Source organism: Schistocerca serialis, chromosome 2 (assembly GCF_023864345.2).
Source record: "Schistocerca serialis cubense isolate TAMUIC-IGC-003099 chromosome 2, iqSchSeri2.2, whole genome shotgun sequence".
Taxonomy (NCBI): Eukaryota; Metazoa; Arthropoda; class Insecta; order Orthoptera; family Acrididae; genus Schistocerca; species Schistocerca serialis.
In genome coordinates, this window is record NC_064639.1 from 102,095,658 (window position 1) to 102,119,610 (window position 23,953).

Here is a 23,953-nt window from a genome sequence, read left to right on the forward strand (position 1 = left end):
AACCTGACAGGAAGTTTCGTATCAGCGCTCACTCCACTGCAGAGTGAAAATCTCATTCTGGAACCCTCTTATATTTGCCTGACAAATAACAATAATTCTGATGTTTACGAAACAGTAGAAAATGACGTATCTCATACTACATTATGTCAGTCATAGTCCATACATCCCGCAGAGAGTGTCCTCTGGGAAGTACAAAAAAAGTAAAAAATATACATTTTATTTTAAAGTAATGCAAAGAAATGACTTAATATTTTGAAACATTATTGGTTTATATTGTTAGTAGTAATTAATATTAAAAGCTTCTGTAAGATTCTCGTCAGTGGGGCAGAAGAAGTTTCGTAACACAGATTTCTGTAATTCAGTCATACTATTATTGTCCATGTACTATTTAAAAAAAACGTAAATATTAGTAACGTAAAGGACATTAATAAATACGTGTTGTTAAAAAATTCAGAGTATTATGTTTCTTGAGCAGGTGGATGTTCCAGAACTTAAATCAAATACAAAACGCAACTACGTTCTGAAAACACATTTCCTGTAAGTTTAATTTTGTGCTGTACGTGTCCCTTCACGTTTCCACTTCACTATTACATCGGAAACAGTGGACCTAGGGATGTTGAAGGGGTGTAGAAATTTCGCGTACAAAGGTATGACACAACTGACGCCCAATCACCTGACAACATTCGAAGTCCGTAAGTTCCTTGGAGCTCCCCATTATGCTCTCTCGCGAACTCTAATGCCTTCTGAGGTCTCTGATATGGAGTACCTGGCAGTAGGTGGCAGCACAATGCACCTAATACGAAAAACGTATGTTTTTGGGGGTGTCCGGATACTTTTGATCACGTAGTGTAGCTATACTTTGACCTCTGTCATGCCTGTAAGATAGACACTACAGATTTTATGCGTCTACTGTTAGTTAATATTTAACTGCTGCTGAATAAAACATGGTTCATCTATCAAAAGGCTTAGCCAAGTCAAAAAATGTCCAATTTTTACAATTTATAATTCATAAGGGTATAAAAGCACTACACAAACAAACGTGCAGAATTATTAACAGAGATAAAGAGAAACACTTTCGTAACGTGACACAGATGTCGCACGTGCACCGCTTCCTCGCTTGGGATCCTTGAAGGGTGTCACGCTGGTCTTATCTTAGGCCACTGTAGATAGTTGTTTTGACTGTTTCGCACGCAACACGTTGAAAATAGTATTTGATTTGCAACACAGTTACCTCTAACCGCTAGGAAGATGAAGTTTTCATTACTGCTATCAGTGACCATGTCCCTGGATAAACAATGACATTACTATGGTTTATGTTATGTTGCGTTTATACGAATGTTTCTCCAACCCCACTCCTACGGGTTTCTTATTCTGGTGAGAGATGATGCATTTGTTATACCAGATACAATATAAACTCCAGCCCTTTGGCTCAAGCTGCAGCCGCTATTTGTGAAACTCCTGGTTGTTTTGTGAGTATTCCACTATTATTAGAATGTAGATGCCAGTTCTGCGCTATTCTAAACGGACGACAACACCTCTTAATCAAGGCGCATACAGCAGTTGTAATATTGTCTCTGAGCTTTAGTAACGCCAAAAAGTTTATATACCACTAGTGGGGAACCGATGCACCTGTGACATTTTTGTCACATAAAATAGTTTTTCTTTTCATGCCCTCAAGCACTCTAAAATTCTTTGCATGTAGTTTTTTTATACGCTGTATATTCCAGTGCGTCAGTCTGTTAAGACAACAGTTTGCTACCGTGTATGTTTCCTGTACTGAGCACTTTAATTTCAACTGCCCATATGACAGTATTGAGGAAATAGTTAACTCGTCCGTATTAGAGATGGGCAAACTTATTCATTTTTGGGAAGTAGTTCACTGATTATCGATCCTTTTTGAGAACTATCCATTCACCTCGTTCACTGTTTTTCCGAGCGTGCTGGCCTGATGCCAGCACCTTAGCTCAGCATGTTCATACAGAGATGTGCTCATCTTCTATAACTAGGGCACTTTGTTTTCAAACACATGCAGTAGCATGTCAAAAGACGAGTTCCAATGAACTGAGACTACTTCCTTTTCTTTTGCCTTTATCCCGTACCTATACGGGATCGGCACGATTGTTACCGGATTTCGATTGGTCAGTATTAGAAGGAAGTAAGGAAGGTTGGGTTTAACGCCCCGTCGACATCGAGGTCATTAGAGACTGAGTGCAAGCTCGGATAGTGTCAAGGAAGGGGAAGGAAATCGGCCGTGTCTTTCAAAGGAACCAACCCGGCATTTGCCTGGAGCTGCTTAGGGAAATCACAGAAAACTTAAATCTGGATGCCCGCACGTGGGTTTGACTCCCGAATGCGATTCCAGTGTACTACCTCGCTCGGTTTCAGTCTTAGAAGGTGGGTGCAATGCCCTCCATGTCGTTATACCTTAACCCCCCCCCCCCCCCCCCCCCAGGACGAGATATGTGTACTCCAGCTGCATGTTATCCATGTGAAAGTCTACCAACTATTTCTAAATGTTTTCGTATTACATTAACTGTGGCGGGATGTGGATACCAACCCAGTATTCAGGTACTCGGATGTGGGAAACTGCCAGAAAACCCCAGCCAGGCTGGCCGGCACGCTGGCCCTCATCATTAATCCACCAGACATTTTCAATCTTGTGCCAACACACATTCCTGAATCTCATAAGCAGAGTGCTAACACTTGGCTGTCTGGATGAGACAGAGCGAATCGAGAGTATTTGTGTTAATTTGAATATATAATTACAATTTTGTTATATTATTGGTCGTGGCGGTTGAACGTGGAGATTTCGAAAAGGGTTCTAAACTGAACAAGAACAGGAGACCACAATGAGCGAAAGCAACCGTAACTGAATGAAGAACGGTGGAGCTGGAACGAGCAATGAGTGACTGCCCGAAAAACTACTACACCGAGTGAACGAGACCGAGGTGGAAAAGAGGAATGGTGAAATGGAAATGAGTGTTTGGTGTCAAAGGCCGGGAGGCTCTTTGCGGGGGAGGTCCGGCCGCCTTGGTGAAGGTCTTATTACATTCGACGCCACACTGGGCGACCAGCACATCGGATGGGGATGAAATGATTATGAAGACAACTCAACACCCAGTCCCTGAGCGGAGAAAATTCCCGACCCAGCCTGGAATCGAACCCGGTAACGTAGAACAGCAATCCGTCACGCTGCCAACTCAGCTATCGGGGCGGATATGGTGAAATGGAAGTAGAACAAGAAACGAGATCGAGATGGGAGCGAGAAACGGCGGAAATGGAACCAGGAACGAGATTGATCCAACAGGACTAAGGTGTGAATGAGGAATGGTAGAAATGTAACTGGAAAGAGGAATGAGACCAAGGTGGAATGAGAAACGGAAGAACTGGAATGAGAAAAGACACCTATTGAACGGGACTGAGGTGGGAATGAGCAATAGTGGAAATGGAACAAGAACAAGGAACGAGACAGAGGTGGGAACGAGAAATGGAAGAAGTGCGAGAAATCAGAACAAGATGAGAATGACAAACGGGAGACCTGAAACGAGGAACTAAGCTGCAGAGGGAACGAGAAACAGAGAAACTGGAATGAAGAACGAGATTGAATGAGACCTAGGTGGGAACGAGATTGATATGAAGAGAAAGGTGAACGACCACTCCTCGGAAGTAGTTCAAATGGCTCTGAGCACTATGGGACTCTACTTCTCAGGCCATTAGTCCCCTAAAACTTAGAACTAGTTAAATCTAACTAACCTAAGGACATCACACACATCCATGCCCGTGGCAGGATTCGAACCTGCGGCCGTAGCGGTCTCGCGGTTCCAGACTGCAGCGCCTAGAACCGCACGGCCACTGTGGCCGGCAAATGAATGGAAGTCTGTGGAAAATACGTAATAGAAGAAGTGTTGAATCTGTAACCGTCTGCATGATACTCCAGTACTCGCTGTTACACGACAGCCGCTATCCCCGGCCAGTGCGTAGCCAGGAGGCACGGACGCGGCCTGCCTTGCCCCGCCTCGCCGCTCGCAGCCAAGCCACGCCCCCGCCGTAACTCCGGATATCGAACTGCTGCACCGGATTCCCATTAGACAGCATTCCAGCGCCTCCGCCTGCGGCCCGCGGGGCCAGTCATTAATGACATGTTACGGGCCAATTTGGGAAATGACGGTGATTTCGCGTCCGCAATTAACTGTTTAGCTGTTTGTTACATGTGTTTAGATTTGATTAGGGCCGCAGCCACAGCAGCAGCAGCAGCAGCAGTGCCAGCCTCGGGCGTCCGGCAGCCTCAGCCAGCGACGCCCCCCTAATTAGCCGTCCACTGCTGCCTGCCCCCGACAGCTGCTACCGTCCGGCACGGCTCTCTGCCAGTCAACTCCCCTCACGACGGCGATGATGATATTAATTTATCTACAAACTTCCGCGTCAGTTCCTCCACTTTGAAACACGTGGCCAACCGTAGGTCCAAGGACCTACACAGGTGACACACTATTTACGATTTTTAACTGCGCTATGTCAAACACTGGCATGAAAAACCGGCTAAAAGTGGTATAGATTGGAGATGTGAAACACTGATTCGCAAACTATACAAAAGTCAGAGTCACCAGCTGCGACATAATCGCGAATATGAACAGTGATCCAACAATGGGAAACTTTTTTTTTCTATTCCACTCTTTGATCACAGTATACACTACTGACCATTAAAATTGCTACACCAAGTTGAAATGAAGGTGATAAACAGGTATTCATGGGACAAATATATTATACTAGAACTGACATGTGATTACATTTTCAGGCAATTAGGGTGCATAGATCCTGAAAAATCAATACCCAGAACAACCACCTTTGGCCGTAATAACGGCCTTGATACGCCTGGGCATTGAGTCAAACAGAGCTTGGATGGCGTGTACAGGTACAGCTGCCCATGCAGCTTCAACACGATACCACAGTTCATCAAGAGTAGTGACTGGCGTATTGTGACGAGCCAGTTGCTCGGCCACCATTGACCAGACGTTTTCAGTTGGTGAGAGGTCTGGACAATGTGCTGGCCAGGGCAGCAGTCCAACATTTTCGGTATCCAGAAAGGTCCGTACACGGCCTGCAACATGCTGTCGTGCATTATCCTGCTGAAATGTAGGGTTTCGCAGGGATCGAATGAAGGGTACAGCCACAGGTCGTAACACAAATTAAATGTAACGTCCACTGTTCAAAGTGCCGTCAATGCGAGCAAGAGGTGACCGAGACGTGTAACCAATGGCCGGGTGATACGCCAGTATGGCGACGACGAATACACGCTTCCAATGTGCGTTCACCTCGATGTCGCCAAACACCGATGCGACCATCATGATGCTGTAAACAGAACCTGGATTCATCCGAATCGTGCACCCAGGGTCGTCGTTGAGTACACCATCGCAGGCGCTCGTGTCTGTGATGCAGTGTCAAGGGTAACCGCAGCCATGGTCTCCGAGCTGATAGTCCTTGCTGCTGCAAACGTCTTCGAACTGTTCGTGCAGATGATTGTTGTCTTGCAAGCGTCCCCATCTGTTGACTCAGGGACCGAGACGTGGCTGCACGATCCGTTACAGCCATGCGGATAAGATGCCTGTCATCTCGACTGCTAGTGATTCGAAGCCGTTGGGGTCCAGCACGGCGTTCCGTATTACCCTCCTGAACCCACCGATTCCATATTCTGCTAACAGTCATTGAATCTCGACCAACGCGAGCAGCAATGTAGCGATACGATAAACCGCAATCGCGATAGGCTGCTATCCAACCTTTATCAAAGTCAGAAACGTGATGGTACGCATTTATCCTCCTTACACGAGGCATCACAACAACGTTTCACCAGGCAACGCCGGTCAACTGCTGTTTATGTATGAGAAATCGGTTGGAAACGTTCCTCATGTCAGCAAGTTGTAGGTGTCGCCACCGGCGGCAACCTTGTGGGCATGCGCTGAAAAGCTAATCATTTGCATATCACAGCATCTTCTTCCTGTCGGTTAAATTTCGCGTCTGTATCACGTCATCTTTCGTGGTGTAGCAATTTTAATGGCCAGTAGTGTAAATTCCTTTGACGATGACCGGTTTCAGTCAGTAATGACCATGTTCAGATCTACAGTATAAAAAATACATACACCTAGTGGGTAGTCTGTCTTTCAACACAATACAGCATTTCATATCACAATATACTGTCATACAACCTGTGTGATATGAAATGCCGTATTGTGTTGAAAGGTAGACTGCCCACTAGGTGCACGTATTTTTTGTATTGTAGATCTGAAGATGGTCATTACTGACTGAAACTGGTCATCGTCAAGGAATTTATATTGTGATCAAACACTGGAATTTAAAAAAAAAAATTAAAAGTCAGAGTACAGAAATAGGAAGGGCGTTCAATAAGTATTGCAACACCCTTTTATTTCCCGCCCAATTTCGGGTGAGAAAATGCGAAATTTGCTTTGGGAGGTCGCGGAATACTCCGGCTACAGTTTCATGAAGTCCCGGTAGTCAGCTATACGTAGCCTTCAAAATGGCGCGTGTAACGGAAGTGCGTTCCACCAGAGAACCGTCACCGATTTTCTTTTGGCGGAAAACCAGGCCATCGCAGATTTTCCCAGGCGCTTGCAGAACGTCTACGGAGACCTGACAGCGAACCAAAGCCCTCTGAATCGTTGGGCGAGGATCTGTCATCATCGCAACAAGGTCGCGCAAACGTGTCCGATCTTCCGCGTGCCGGCGCAGGCCGCACAAAGCTGTGACTCCTGCAATGTCGGAACGTGTGGACACTCTCATTCGAAGTGTTCGACGGATCATAATCAAGCACCTTGGTGCACAGTTAGACATTATTTTCAAAAATAGGCTTTTGTAGCCAAAACATTGGAGAATAACGTGAATTGGAATCCTCAATACAACCATCCTGCTTTCAGAAAAAAATGCGTTGCGTTACTGATTGAACGTCGCTCGTACAAGTCAGCAGCACTAAGAAAGAGGCTAGAATGGAAGGTGGTGTCCGATGAGCTGTCCTCTCTTTCCTTCGTTATTCAACTGATTTATTCAATGAACAATACAAACAAAGAGAATTGGAAATGGAGATGAGCGTTTGGCGTCAGTGGGCAGGAGGCCGCTTGCTGGACAGGTCCGGCCGCCTTGGTGCAGGTCCTCTTACATTCGACGCCACATTGGGCGACCTGCGTGCCGGATGGAGATGAAATGACGATGAACACAACACTGGTTCCTGAGCGGAGAAAATCCCCGGGAATGGAACCCGGGCCCCAAAGGACGGCAGTCCGTGACGCTGGCCATTCAGCTATCGGGGTGGACAAGCAAAAAGAAGCAACACATAAGTAACAAAATTAACAGTACTCAAATACACTGCATTACATTTGCTGATAATATACACTACCTGGTCAAAAGTATCTGGACACACCTATGTAATACGGAATTGATCGCTAGAGGTCACGAGAAGTGGAGCAGCAAGTATAAAAGGGAGCGGGGAGTGTTGTGTTGTCAGTAGAGAAGCAGCAAAAGCAAAACGGTCGGTGAGAGGAGCTCACTGACTTTGATGGTGTACTTGTCATTGACTGTCACCTGAGTACCAAATCCATCAGCGACGTTTTAAGCCTTCTACAGATGCCCAGGAGGAGCTACTGATGATACGGTTGTGAACTGAAAATGTGGGGTAACACCAACAGCTACACTGAGACCAAGGTCACGTAATGACGGACAAGAATCGTCGAGCGTTGCGGAGGGTTGTTACCAAAAATCACATGAAATAGACTGTAGGAATCACCTTTGAGTTTCGAAGTACTGTCAGCAGTCCAGGATCGCACTGGTGTACAATGGTCGAGCGGCTCGTTATTAGCCACTCATTTTTGTAGCCAGCGATTGCGGCGGTGTAGAGAGCGACGTCGTAGGACGTTGGATGACTCGAAACGAGTGGCTTGAGTTTAGCTAGTGCAAAGAGAACATTCACTGCGTCATGAGTACTGTCAACGGTGAGGTATGGAGGAGCTGGTCATACGTTATGGACGTGTTTTACGTGGTCTGCGGGTGGTCCCCTTATTGAACCTAAGGAAATGCTAAACGCGGAAGACTATCGACACATGTCACCACATTGTGTACTGCATACACCAAAGAAACAGTTCCGAAACAATGACAGTATGTCATATAGCAGTATAAAGGGTGGTCCATTGATAGTGACCGGGCCAAATATCTAGCGAAATAAGCATCAGACGAAAAAACTACGAAGTACGAAACTTGTCTAGCTTCAAGGCGGAAACCAGACGGCACTATGGTTGGCCCGCTAGATGGCGCTGTCATAGGTCAAACGGATATCAACTGCGTTTTTTAAAATAGGAAACCCTATTTGTTATTACATATTCGTGTAGTACGGAAAGAAATATGAATCTTTTAGCTGGACCACTTTTTTCGCTTTGTGATAGATGGCGCTGTAATAGTCACAAACGTATAAGTACGTGGTATCACGTAACATTCATCCAGTGTGGATGGTATTTGCTTCGTGATACATTACCCGCGTTAAAATGGACCGTTTACCAATTGCGGAAAAGGTCGATATCGTGTTGATGTATGGCTATTGTGATCAAAATGCCCAACGTGCGTGTGCTATGTATGCTGCTCTACATCTAAATCTACATCCATACTCCGCAAGCCACCTGACGGTGTGTGGCGGAGGGTACCTTGAGTACCTCTATCGGTTCTCCCCTCTGTTCCAGTCTCATATTGTTCGTGGAAAGAAAGATTGTCGGTATGTCTCTGTGTGGGCTCTAATCTCTCTGATTTTTTCCTCATGGTCTCTTCGCGAGATACACGTAGGAGGGAGCAATATACTGCTTGACTCCTCAGTGAAGGTATGTTCTCGAAACTTCAACAGAAGCCCGTACCGAGCTACTGAGCATCTCTCTTGCAAAGTCTTCCTCTGGAGTTTTTCTATCATCTCCGTAACGCTTTCGTGATTACTAAATGATCCTGTAAAGAAGCGCGATGCTCTCCGTTGGATCTTCTCTATCCCTTCTATCAACCCTATCTCGTACGGATCGCACACCGGTGGGCAGTATTTAAGCAGTGGGCGAAGAAGTGTACTGTAACCTAGTTCCTTTGTTTTCGACTGCATTTCCTTAGCATTCTTCCAATGAATCTCAGTCTGGCATCTGCTTTACCGACGATTAATTTTATATGGTCATTCCATTTTAAATCACTCCTAATGCCTACTTCCAGATAATTTATGGAATTAACAGCTTCCAGTTGCTGACCTGCTATATTGTAGCTACATGACAAAGGATCATCCTTTCTATGTATTCGCAGTACATTACACTTCTCTACATTGACATTAAATTGCCATTCCTTGCACCATGCGTCAATTCGTTGTAGATACTCCTGCATTTCAGTACAATTTTCCATTGTTACAACCTCTCGATATACTACAGCATCATACGCAAAAAGCCTCAGTGAACTTCCGATGTTATCGACAAGGTCATTTATGTATATGGTGAATAGCAACGGTCCTACGACACTCCCCTGCGGCATACCTGAAATCGCTCTTACTTCGGAAAACTTCTCTCCGTTGAGAATGACATGCTGCGTTCTGTTATCTAGGAACTCTTCAATCCAGTGACACAATTGGTCTGATAGTTCATATGCTCTTACTTTGTTCATTATACGACTGTGGGGAACTGTATCAAACGCTTTGCGGAAGCCAAGAAACATGGCATCTACCTGTTAACCCGTGTCTATGGTCACAGAGTATCTAGACATTTTGTTTTGATCCACCTACCGCTTTGACATAAGACCAAAATTTATTAGAATTTTCTGCCAAGTCAGTACATAGAGCTTTACTTTCGAATTCATTGAACGCATCTCGCATAGCCCTCCTCACACTACATTTCGCTTCGTGTAATTTTTGTTTGTCTGCAAGGCTTTGGCTATTATGTTTGCCGTGAAGTTCCTTTTGCCTCCGTAGCAGTTTTCTATCTCGGTTGTTGTACCATGGTGTCTCTTTTCCATCTCTTACGATCTTGCTTGGTACATACTCATCTAATGCATACTGTACGATGGTTTTGAACTTTGTCCACTGATCCTCAACACTATCTGTACTTGAGACAAAACTTTTGTGTTGAGCCGTCAAGTACTCTGAAATCTGCATGTTGCCACTTTTGCTAAAGAGAAAAATCTTCCTACCTTTTTTAATATTTCTATTTACGGATGAAGTCATCGATGCAGTAACAGCTTTATGATAGCTGATTCCCTGTTCTGCGTTAACTGTTTCAAATAGTTCGGGTCTGTTTGTCACCAGAAGGTCTAATATGTTATCGCCACTAGTCGGTTCTCCGTTTAACTGCTCAAGGTAGTTTGCAGATAATGCACTTAAAAAAATTTCACTGGATTCCTTGTCCCTACCACCCGTTATAAACGTTTGAGTCTCCCAGTCTGTATCTGGTAAATTAAAATCTCCACCCAGAACTATAACATGATCAGTTAATCTACTCGAAATATCTTTGAAATTTTCCTTCAGGTGCTCTGCCACAACAGCTGCTGAGCCAGGGGGCCTATAGAGGCATCCAATTACCATGTCTGAGCCTGCTTTAACCGTGACCTTGACCCAAATCATTTCACATTTCGGATATCCGTCAATTTCCTTCGATATTATTGCACTTTTATCGCTGTAAACACGCCTCCACCTTCACTGTCCACCCTGTCTCTGCGGTATACATTCAGATCTGAGTTTAGAATTTCATTACTGTTTACATCTGGTTTCAGCCAACTTTCCGTCCCTAGTACTATGGGGGCATTGTGACAGTTTATTAATGAGAGCAGTTCTGGGACCTTCCTATAGACGCTCCTGCAATTTACTATTATCACATTAATATTGTTATTCCCTGTTGCGTTTTGCCTACTACTACCTTGTCGTGTCTCAGGAGGCGTCTTTTCGGGCCTAGGGAGGGAATTCTCTAACCTAAAAAACCCAAATGTGCACTCCACACGTACTCCGCTACCCTTGTAGCCGCTTCCGGCGTGTAGTGCACGCCTGACCTATTCAGGGGGACCCTACATTTCTCCACCCGATAGCAGAAGTCGAGAAATTTGCACCCCAGATTTCCGCAGAATCGTCTGAGCCTCTGGTTTAAGCCTTCCACTCGGCTCCAAACCAGAGAACCGCGATCGGTTGTGGGAATGATACTACAAATAGTTATCTCAGATTCCACCTCGCGAGCGAGGCTTTCCGCCTTCACCAACTCCGCCAACCGCCTGTATGAACTGAGGATGATATCATCAAAGTGCCCGGACTGTTACGTTATTTAAGGAAACAGGAAGTGTTCAGCAACATGTGAAACTTCACCCACGACTTGCAACAAATGATGATGCCCAAGTAGGTGTTTTAGCTGTTGTCGCGGCTAATCCGCATATCAGTAGCAGACAAATTGCGCGAGAATCGGGAATCTCAAAAACGTCGGTGTTGAGAATGCTACATCAACATCGATTGCACCCGTACCATATTTCTATGCACCAGGAATTGCATGACGATGAACTTGAACGTCGTGTACAGTTCTGCCACTGGGCACAAGAGAAATTACGGGACGATGACAGATTTTTTGCACTCGTTCAATTTGGCGGCGTAGCGTCATCCACCAACAGCGGTAGCGTAAACCGGCATAATATGCACTATTGGGCAACGGATAATCCACGATGGTTGCGACAAGCGGAACATCAGCGACCTTGGCGGGTTAATGTACGGTGCGGCATTATGGGAGGAAGGATAATTGGCCCCCATTTCATCGATGGCAATCTAAATGGTGCAATGTATGCTGATTTCCTACGTAATGTTCTACCGATGTTACTACAAAATGTTTCACTGCATGAGAGAATGGCGATGTACTTCCAACATGATGGATGTCCGGCACATAGCTCGCGTGCGCTTGAAGCGGTACTGAATAGCATATTTCATTACATGTGGATTGGTCGTCGAAGCACCATACCATGGCCCGCACGTTCACTGGATCTGACGTCCCCGGATTACTTTCTGTGGGGAAAGTTGAAGGATATTTGCTATCGTGATCCACCAACAACGCCTGACAACATGCGTCAGCGCATTGTCAATGCATGTGCGAACATTACGGAAGGCGAACTACACGCTGTTGAGAGGAATGTCGTTACACGTATTGCAAAATGAATTCAGGTTGACGGACATCATTTAGAGCATTTATTGCAGCAATGCGGTATTTACAGGTATTCACGCTGTAACAGCATGCGTTCTCAGAAATGATAAGTTCACAAAGGTACATGTATCACATTGGAACAACCGAAATAAAATGTTGAAACGTACGTACGTTCTGTATTTTAATTTAAAAAAAACCTACCTGTTATCAGCTGTTCGTCTAAAATTGTGAGCCATATGTTTGTGACTATCACAACGCCATCTGTCACAAAGCGAAAAATTTGGTCCAACTAAAACATTCATATTGCTTTACGTACTACACGAATATGTAATAAAAAATGGGGGTTCCTATTTAAAAACACGCAGTTGATATCCGTTTGACCTGTGGCAGCGCCATCTAGCAGGCCAACCATAGGGCCATCTGGTTTCCCACTTTAAGGTAGACAAGTTTCGTTCTTTGTAGTTTTTTCGTTTGACGCTTATTTCGTGAGATATTTGGCCCGGTCACGATCAAATGTGTTCACATATGTGTGAAATCGTATGGGACTTAACTGCTAAGGTTATCAGTCCCTACGCTGACACACTATTTAAGCTAAATTATCCTAAGGACATACACACACACCCATGCCCGAGGGAGGATTCGGTCCTCCGCCAGGACCAGCCGCACAGTCCAGGACTGCAACGCCCTAGACCGCTCGGCTAATTCCGCTCGGCCCGGTCACGATCAATGGACCACCCTGTATATCACAATACTAGAGTGTAAATAAATATTAAGAATTCGCACTCAATTCGACTTTCAGGAATAAAACTTTCAGGGGTGTAATGATACAACAGATTGAAATATTTCATCTCAAAAGAAATACAATAAGCTTATCTCGCTGTAAGATGTACAAAAGAACTTATGCTAAAATATATTCATACATTATAAAAATAAACTCGCTTTTGGCTTCAAATGAAACGACAACTTCTTTTTGCCTATGATTAACCACTGGGCATCGAACAGAAGGACAAAATTACTTCTGCCCATTAATAACTTGAGTATCAAACTAAAATAAACTGGAATAAGCATCTGGCCCACTACAACTGTCTACAATCTTCTAGTACCTACATCTAGCCCCTACAGAGATCACAACCACACAGAACTACAATTGCTAAATCGACTACAAAAAATACATAAAGGTAATGATGCAAAAACTGATAATGCAGTTAAGCGAAACACCAACAATTTATTGCTAGTACACTGTCACTGAATAATTGTCTCGCCCTTCACAACAATTTCACAATAAAGAATTTGATATTCAGTGCTATCATCGCCACAAAACGCCTGAAAATATTTTTAGCACTGTCAAATTCGTCACAGTCTCTCCATGCTTTCATAGAACAACAATTGAATCAAGCTGACTTCACTGGACAGTAATGTAGTCAGTCAACCATCACTGTTTGCCAATAATAAATATGGATCACAAAAGCAAATGTCACGCACGTCAGTTTGTGCCGTGTTCTGTGTTGCTGGAACTAGTTTCTCCACCTGTCCTTGCTGACTTGAGCTGCCCTCTTCTCCTGGACATTGGTAAGAAGACTCCAACCACTACACGAGCTTGACGATGTCTGCATTAGATTTGGCTGTACCCTATACCGACTGCTGCATTCCACTGCTGCTGGTTTCACATCTCTCACGGTTCCACGGTAATCTCTAGGGTTCGTCTTTCTTGGTAGTCAACCACGAACTCTCAGCCCTACTCCGCCTCCTATGAGGCACCTTCAGCCGATGAGTGCGGCCAGCCCATTGGCTAACCAAGCCTAGACGCAGACATGTCTGGCCTATGGGCTAACATTGCCATGATGCCACTCCACAACCTGTCTGCCACTCCTCACACTACCCAGTGTCACTGGAACAGAATGGTTTGCCTACTCCAGTTCCCCACTACTGACTGTGTCCTAAGGCGAATCCTTGGGCCAGCCTAGCTGACTCAAACAAGTATGGCCAGTACACCTGAAACCTGGTTGGTAGGTACTCAGGATAAGGTTACGATTGTGGATGGGGCTGTAAACAGTTACTGTGAGTTGCACAATCAAACACACAACTTTATTTTTCTAGGAACCACTTATTTACACATTGCTTTAAAAGATCACAATTACACAATAAGGCTGAAGGCCTAGTTAAAGAAAACTTAGGATGCTTTCTGGACTGAAGCCCCAAAACATCACCAAAAACAAGAACGGCTGAAGGCCTGGCTTACGAATCAAAAGCAATTAAAAATCGAAGGTAAAATAAAAGACAGGCAATTGAAAACAATTAGCGGCTGAACGCCTACACTACACGTCTTAAGGACAACTATAACTAAAACATATTAATAAAAAGTTTTTCTAACCAAGAAGTTTCTTTTTAAACTTACATAGAATGGCTGAAAGCCTAATTAAAGAAATATTAACTTATTGAATGGCTGAAGGCCACAAACACATTTGAAACAACGGCTGAAGGCCTGATCAACAAGTCAGACAAACTAATAAACTCTTTCCTCCTTATAAAAAAAATTCCTTTAAGCAATGCACACGGCTGAAGGCCTTATTAATAGGGGTTCACGTAAATCCTCGGTTGAAGGTCACACATAACACATCGAACAACTAACGACTTAGGGCCTGGATTACAAACAATTTCAGATAGAACAAATTTTACGGAAATTTTTTTAAAAATAAAATCAATCTTCAAGCTATTAATTTAACATGACTAAAGACCTCTATGTAACCTTTAAAAAGAACTGAATTAATACACAACCGAAGGCCTTGCACAATACTGCAAACTAAAATTAAAATCACAATTTAAAACAAACAGAACAAGTGGCGCTCAGAAGTGTTCCAAGGGTCAGCCCTCAAGGTGGTTCAAACGTAAGGTGAGGTGAGACAGGCAGCCAAGAGCTAAAATTAAATAATTGGATGGCAACCCAAACTAGGTACAGCCCAAGGACTGGCCAACAATTTAACCAATTCCCTTCAGTCTGACCAATGGCACAACGATAGAAAATATCGGTTGAAGACGAGGATACGAACAGCACTACTTCTTCAGAAATTGGCGTCAAAAACAGCCAAGGGGACAATAACCACTCTAAGCAAAATATGAACCAAACAACTTAAAAGGCTGACGAACTACACACCGTGCCAGACAGCATCAACATAACGAGGAAAGGCACACTGCCGGAAAACTACGCCTACGACCAGGGCAGGTAACTACGGCGTTAACAGACACAGGGCAAAGAATTCCCCTGGTGCACTTCACCGGCGAGTAACAGTCAATTTAATAATTAATCACAATATAGGAAGATGGCTGCAAGATTTTGCCGACTCCAACACATCATACGTTGCTGCTAGCCCGAACAGCCCAGGGAGCAACAACCCGCAAATGAACGAAGAGATGTCACAGTAGTTCAGGTTTCATAACTGGTTAACTGATCACTCAACTTCAGTGTGCAGGTTCGGTGGCCAACAAACTTTGTCGCTCTAGCAGCTGGAGCCTCACGATACGACAGCGCGAACACGTCACCAGCGGTCCCGGCCTGGCGCCCACGCCGCGGAGACTTCCTTGCTGCTCCGTCCCAACCTACTGAATACCACACACACTGCCGCCACCACCACCAGTACGACAGTAGTAGAGTATCGATAAGTGCTGCTGCTGCCACTCAAGGAGGCAAGCCAGCAGCTTCGTTACGCCAGTAAGTAAGGAAGAAACAAAAATGTCAAAGAACAAACAGCATGAACAAGAGCCGCACATAGGTGAGCATCATACAAGGCTCTGGTGCTGCGCCACAATGTATTAACCACTACCCACAGTGGCCTTCGGTGCTGTCTCAAGTCGAAGTCCCTGTTTTCTCTCTGTACAGCTGACCGACATGCTCTCTGCCACGGTGCGGCACTGGCTGAGTTACTTGCTAACAGTTTCACCCTCTGGTGCGATTCAGTGCTGGATCTGTGTTGACACCACCAGTTGGGTGTGCGGGAATTCGAATGTGCTGTGAAATTTCAAATTCTGAGCACATGAGAAACAACTTCGTTTACTGGAGAGTTTCTAGGAACTGATTCTATGTATACCTTACTCCCTTCTCAGTCCACTGATTGTCATTGACTGAGGTCTGGTGATGCTAAATTAGACACTTTTTATCATCGATCACGCTGCTGTATTTACAGGGTGGGGTAAATAAAAGTGACCTAGAGAACAGAGTGACAGGAGACAAAGGAACAGAGCAGAGGATATGGAATACAGTACTAACTTGACTATAGCAGGTGCTGGAAGTGACCACCATTTATCTTTCGGCACTCTTAAGCCCTGGTCAGCAAGTTCCTGGAAGCAGATCGAAGATGGACTGCTGGAATTGCTGCAGTGTCATCCGAAACGTTCTGCTGCAGTTACTGGAGAATATAAGGGTTGTTGCGATAGGCCTTAGACCTGAGCGCTCCCCACACAAAGTAATCGCACGCTGACAGATCAGGTGACCTGGGTGGTCAGCTGGGCCGCGGCTAGACTGGTCTCTGATAACACCTCTGTCAGGTCATAAATGGTTTCAAAACGTTGGCAATGCAACTCGCTGAAGTCAGCGTCTGAGAAAGAAGATGAGACCATTAACGCGGCGTGCAGCACTGCGCACCAAATCCCAGTCACCTGACCATGCAATGATGTTTTGTGGAAGTTATGTGGATTCTCCACTGCTAATAACCTGTGATTCTGTCAACTAACATAAAGAACAGATCCATGTCCAGGTCATTCACTGTTATCTCAGTGAGAAGCCATTCACAAAACTGCAGACGCCGAGACGCATCTGACGGTTTTAGTGCACGAATGACAGACAATCGGCAGGGATGCATGTGCAGGTCCAGGTGGAGTATACGCACGCATGGTCGATGTACTACGTCAGCTCTAGCGACAGGCGTCGGGTTGATTTTAGAGGACTCTGACGAATTTTCCGCTGAACTGTAGCCACGTTTTCTGGTGTGCAGGTACGTTTAGGATTGTTCTTTTGACTTTTCAAAACAATCATGTCTGAGGCTATTTTCGCACTAAGCGTTGCATGGAACTCTTTGCTGCCACTTTGGCACCATTCAGTTACCCAGAAAACAACTGACAACACCGTTTCCACGGCTTTGTTGTCACGTAGCGCTTCTCCACTGTGAGTACCATCGTCCGCTTTGCGCTGACAACGCCCGCACTACGCTCTGAACCAGGTGTGGGTGACGTGGCGGGCGTGCACGCTGCGTGCGCGTCACGGGGTGTTGTTATATCCACCCATTCACGTCCAATCGTATCCACTTGTCCTGACCACTTTTATTTGCCCCAACCTGTATTGTGTCTGCTTGCGGTCCAAGTACGTCCCAATCACTTTACTGATAGCGTTTATTCTACTTTTTTGTCCCCTTATTTTAAGCTGTTTCTTAAATGCAAGAGAATGATGAGGTTTTACGACTAGACATTTGGGATGCGTGTTTTGGTTTATGTCTGCTCCACAGAAGGTGATATTAAGTTTTATGTTGGCGATATTCCTACTTAGGTCGAGTGCCATACCTTTGTTTTACTGGGATTGGCAGAGAAACTTTACTGTTTATAATATCTATTTAGCGTATGTAGCGCAACTGAGAGGGTTTCTGCTCCAGCTTAAAAAGAGTTATTCAAGTCACTCCATAAACATGGAACAGATATACATTGGCCTGCAAATACAGAAAGAAAGAATAAACACGAAACTCAAAATACCACTTTTACCAGGGAAAAAGAGTGCAGAGTAAACTGCTTAAATATATTTAGGGGATAACGGAAAAAAAACTAATTTAAAAACACGGTTAAAAGGTGCCCATCCTGAACAAAACACCTCATTTATTATGAAGGGATGCAGAAGTTTTTAGGTTAGCAATTTGGAATGTTGCTGTACACAAAAAGGAAACCGCCCGTTAGGTTTGTAACCTGTAAGTCAAGGAACGCAGTATTCGGTTACGAAAGTGAACGGGGCCGTAATCAGTAACTGTTGGTTCCCTTTTGCAATTACACACATTTATTTTAAAACCGTATCCAGACTCAGCAATAAATAAAGATAACATACGTTATTGGTTTCAAAAATGGTTCAAATGGCTCTGAGCACTATGGGACTTAACATCTGTGGCCATCAGTCCCCTAGAACTTAGAACTACTTAAACCTAACTAACCTAAAGACATCACACACATCCATGCCCGAGGCAGGAGTCGAACCTGCGACGGTAGCGGTCACGCGGTTCCAGACTGAAGCGCCTAGAACCGCACGGCCACACCGGCCGGCCTATCACACGTTATTAATGAAGGAATAAACAACTCTGTAATTAATAGTGCTTTCAGTGCGTTACAATTTACCAAATGAGCATAAAATACAGACACAGCAAATAATGTTCTAAAAACAAGCCAGTGTGGTCCCAATTAGAATTTGAAGGCAAATAACCACATTCACAGCTGAAGGCCTTTAACGCCAAGAACAGCAATTATAAAAATTTTTTAACAAACATACTGTAAAACAGCAATGCAATAGCAAAGGTTAATTTAAAAAGACAGGCAACTGACCACCAAACAGGTGAAACAAAATGATGGTAAACTTGGTAGCACAATCATTTAAACCTGCTGTAACGCCAAGAATGACAATTGTATAAAAAATTAGAAACATACAATAAAACAGCAAATACAATAGTAAAACACAAGGGCCAGTCACAGACTATGCACCAGGAATCGACCAGAAAAACACTTTCGCGAATGATGAGATAGACAGCCAAGAGTTGCATTCACTTCACAAGATGGTAACTCACACTAGTGGCAGTCTAAGAATGACTAATGATAATCTTGCTGAGGCTACCTGATGTACAATAAACCAAATGCAAAGATGTAAAAATATGCCAGAGCCGGAATCGGTAGTCTGGACGCTGTCCGCGGAATCCTGTGCTTAGAGCACCTGGAACGAGAAAGGAATCACTACCACCAGAGTAGAAGAATCGCCAACCAACTTACAATCAAGAAAGCTGTCCAAACTACACACCTCACCGTATAGCAGCGTCAAGGCGAGGAAACGTACACTGCTGTTACATACACAAAACCCCAGGCCGGGTAACTGGGGCATTAGTGGCCACGGGGCAAGAAAAATACCGCTGGTTGAACTTAACAAATGGTAACAAACTGAACGCAATGAATGTTAATTAAAAGTCCAGGAAAGCTAATCAGAACCACCTTCCCCAAGCACTCGCTGCTTTTCACCTCGGCAACACTACGAGCAGCAACACGAACCGAAGTCACTGGAGAATCGTGAGATGTCACATTGGTGGAGCTTTCTCTACCTGAATCCAAAAGCACTTAACTTAAAGCTTACAGCATCCGATTTACGATGAGGTCGTGCACCCTCGTGACCACAGGCGTCCTATCCGGCTGTCCATGTGCGCCACCAGCGGTCCTGGCGTGTTCGCGCAATACACGGACCTGGCTCCTCCAGAGTCCCCAACCGAACTGCACACTGGCACGACCCGGAAGAAAACCGACGTCGCCACAAAGATAGGGCCTCAGTTACTACATACCGATCACGACTGCTGCTGCCACTAGCGGACAGGCAACGTTTGCGAAGACACGAGAGGAAGACGAACAACCGCAACCATGTCAACTAAACGATACGGTCTGGCCTCCAACAAAGGACGGAAACCTACAAACAGCACCAACGCGAGCCGCAGCACGGCTCAAAATTCATAGTCTCGATATCAACTATTGTTGTTGTTGTTGTGGTCTTCAGTCCTGAGACTGGTTTGATGCAGCTCTCCATGCTACTCTATCCTGTACAAGCTTTTTCATCTCCCAGTACCTACTGCAACCTACATCCTTCTGAATCTGCTTAGCGTATTCATCTCTTGGTCTTCCTCTACGATTTTTACCCTCCACGCTGCCCTCCAATACTAAATTGGTGATCCCTTGATGCCTCAGAACATGTCCTACCAACCGATCCCTTCTTCTGGTCAAGTTGTGCCACAAACTTCTCTTCTCCCCAATCCTATTCAATACTTCCTCATTAGTTATGTGATCTACCCATCTAATCTTCAGCATTCTTCTGTAGCACCACATTTCGAAAGCTTCTATTCTCTTCTTGTCCAAACTACTTATCGTCCATGTTTCACTTCCATACATGGCTACACTCCATACGAATACTTTCAGAAATGACTTCCTGACACTTAAATCAATACTGGATGTTAACAAATTTCTCTTCTTCAGAAACGCTTTCCTTGCCATTGCCAGCCTACATTTTATATCCTCTCTACTTCGACCATCATCAGTTATTTTGCTCCCCAAATAGCAAAACTCCTTTACTACTTTAAGTGCCTCATTTCCTAATCTAATTCCCTCAGCATCACCCGACTTAATTAGACTACATTCCATTATCCTTGTTTTGCTTTTGTTGATGTTCATCTTATATCCTCCTTTCAAGACACTGTCCATTCCATTCAACTGCTCTTCCAAGTCCTTTGCTGTCTCTGACAGAATTACAATGTCATCGGCGAACCTCACAGTTTTTATTTCTTCTCCATGAATTTTAATACCTACTCCGAATTTTTCTTTTGTTTCCTTTACTGCTTGCTCAATATACAGATTGAACAACATCGGGGAGAGGCTACAACCCTGTCTTACTCCCTTCCCAACCACTGCTTCCCTTTCATGTCCCTCGACTCTTATAACTGCCATCTGGTTTCTGTACAAATTGTAAATAGCCTTTCGCTCCCTGTATTTTACCCCTGCCACCTTTAGAATTTGAAAGAGAGTATTCCAGTCAACATTGTCAAAAGCTTTCTCTAAGTCTACAAATGCTAGAAACGTAGGTTTGCCTTCCCTTAATCTTTCTTCTAAGATAAGTCGTAAGGTCAGTATTGCCTCACGTGTTCCAGTGTTTCTACGGAATCCAAACTGATCTTCCCCGAGGTTGGCTTCTACTAGTTTTTCCATTTGTCTGTAAAGAATTCGTGTTAGTATTTTGCAGCTGTGACTTATTAAGCTGATAGTTCGGTAATTTTCACATCTGTCAACACCTGCTTTCTTTGGGATTGGAATTATTATATTCTTCTTGAAGTCTGAGGGTATTTCGCCTGTTTCATACATCTTGCTCACCAGATGGTAGAGTTTTGTCAGGACTGGCTCTCCCACGGCCGTCAGTAGTTCCAATGAAATATTGTCTACTCCGGGGGCCTTGTTTCGACTCAGGTCTTTCAGTGCTCTGTCAAACTCTTCACGCAGTATCATATCTCCCATTTCATCTTCATCTACATCCTCTTCCATTTCCATAATATTGTCCTCAAGTACATCGCCCTTGTATAGACCCTCTATATACTCCTTCCACCTTTCTGCTTTCCCTTCTTTGCTTAGAACTGGGTTTCCATCTGAGCTCTTGATATTCATACAAGTCGTTCTCTTATCTCCAAAGCTCTCTTTAATTTTCCTGTAGGCGGTATCTATCTTACCCCTAGTGAGATAGGCCTCTACATCCTTACATTTGTCCTCTAGCCATCCCTGCTTAGCCATTTTGCACTTCCTGTCGATCTCATTTTTGAGACGTTTGTATTCCTTTTTGCCTGTTTCACTTACTGCATTTTTATATTTTCTCCTTTCATCAATTAGATTCAATATTTCTTCCGTTACCCAAGGATTTCTACTCGCCCTCGTCTTTTTACCTACTTGATCCTCTGCTGCCTTCACTACTTCATCCCTCAAAGCTACCCATTCTTCTTCTACTGTATTTATTTCCCCCATTCCTGTCAATTGCTCCCTTATGCTCTCCCTGAATCTCTGTACAACCTCTGGTTCTTTTAGTTTATCCAGGTCCCATCTCCTTAAATTCCCACCTTTTTGCAGTTTCTTCAGTTTTAATCTACAGGTCATAACCAATAGACTGTGGTCAGAGTCCACATCTGCCCCTGGAAATGTCTTACAATTTAAAACCTGGTTCCTAAATCTCTGTCTTACCATTATATAATCTATCTGATACCTTTTAGTATCTCCAGGGTTCTTCCATGTATACAACCTTCTTTCATGATTCTTAAACCAAGTGTTAGTTATGATTATGTTGTGCTCTGTGCAAAATTCGACCAGGCGGCTTCCTCTTTCATTTCTGTCCCCCACTCCATATTCACCTACTATGTTTCCTTCTCTCCCTTTTCCTACACTCGAATTCCAGTCACCCATGACTATTAAATTTTCGTCTCCCTTCACTATCTGAATAATTTCTTTTATTTCATCATACATTTCTTCAATTTCTATTAGTATGTTTAAATACGTACGGTGTGTGCAGTGTTTGGTGTTTGCAAATGAAGTAGAAATAACCCTTATGTAAAACTCTATACTCAGACTGCCCTTGTTTTCGAAAGGGTGATTGTTCAAATCCCTATTCGACCATTCTAATTTAGATTTTCCGTTAGTTCCCTAAATTACTTCAGGTAAGTTTCCGGATGGTTGCCATCTTCTTAATCTTGTCAAACTTGTCTTGTTAGTATGATCTTACCTGCATGTAGGGTGTTTGCTTTAACTTGAGGCAAATAAATATCTAGAAAACAACCCATTGTACAAAAAAAAAGTATTGCAGGTGAAAAACTAATATTAGTAAAGGGAATACATGTCTGTGATAAAAGTGACTACCTCCTACCCACCGCTCATGGCTGGGAGGAGTCAACTTCGCATTTTCAAATGGGAACCCCTCCCCCCTCCCTATTTTTATTGCATAGTCGGATTCTACGCCAAAATATACGTACCGTTTACTCAAACCATTGTTTTCCATTCGCGATAGATCGCGCTGTAATTCGCAAATATGAGATGTGCCTGTTTTTGTATTTAAGAACCGATACGTTTGATTCTACATTTTATTTACCGTGCAAATGTAAATCTTTATGGCCGAAATTTACATCCGTGTAGGAAATTTGATTGTACAGTGCAATACGATCAGCCGTTTCAATGTCTGTTAGAAACTACGTTTAGCATGATCAAGGAACAACGACATGGATGTAATAGTTTTCTGTTCCCATATTGATGCCACATATTGGTGACTCCCCCTGCCTCTCACAACTGGGGCGCTTGATTTCGGTGGATCCCCCTTGCCTCACACCATTGAAGTGCTTGAGTCGACGAGTGCCCGAACCATGTGCGTCTATCACTTCATGGACGTTTCACCTTATTACAGTGGTTCTGGTTTGTGTTCCGCCGGTAGCCGCGTAGCGGCCAGCACGAGAGTTACGGCAGTTGGGTGGAAACACACATCGAAATCGGTCACCCTGATGGCGGGGTTCGAGGGCGGCTACCTAAATCAAGCATTCTCATGGTTTGGAGACTCTCCGCAATCCGTCTTCCACGGAGCAGAAAACTACCTTAGCATACAAGTAGCTTATTTTCTGGAAATGTCCATGCCTAGCCATATTATTTTTACTGTACATTCACATTTGCAACACTCAAGTAACATTTGAACATCAGTGTCAACCATTACCACACCGAGATTTCCTTTTACATTGTAAAGGAAATGTGAAGTCAAATGCGTCGGTTCTTAATTGGAAAAACACCACACATGATATTTGTCGATTAGAGCGCAATCTGCCACGAATGGAAAATATTGATTGGAGTAAACCGTACGTATTTTTTGAGGTAGAATCCGAATATACAATGAAAATGGAGGGGCATTCGAAAATACGAAGTTGACTCCGCCCACGCAGGAGGAGTGGTTAGCAGGTGGGCAGCTATTGCACAGACAGATGTCCCCTATACTAGCATTAAATTTTCGCCTACAA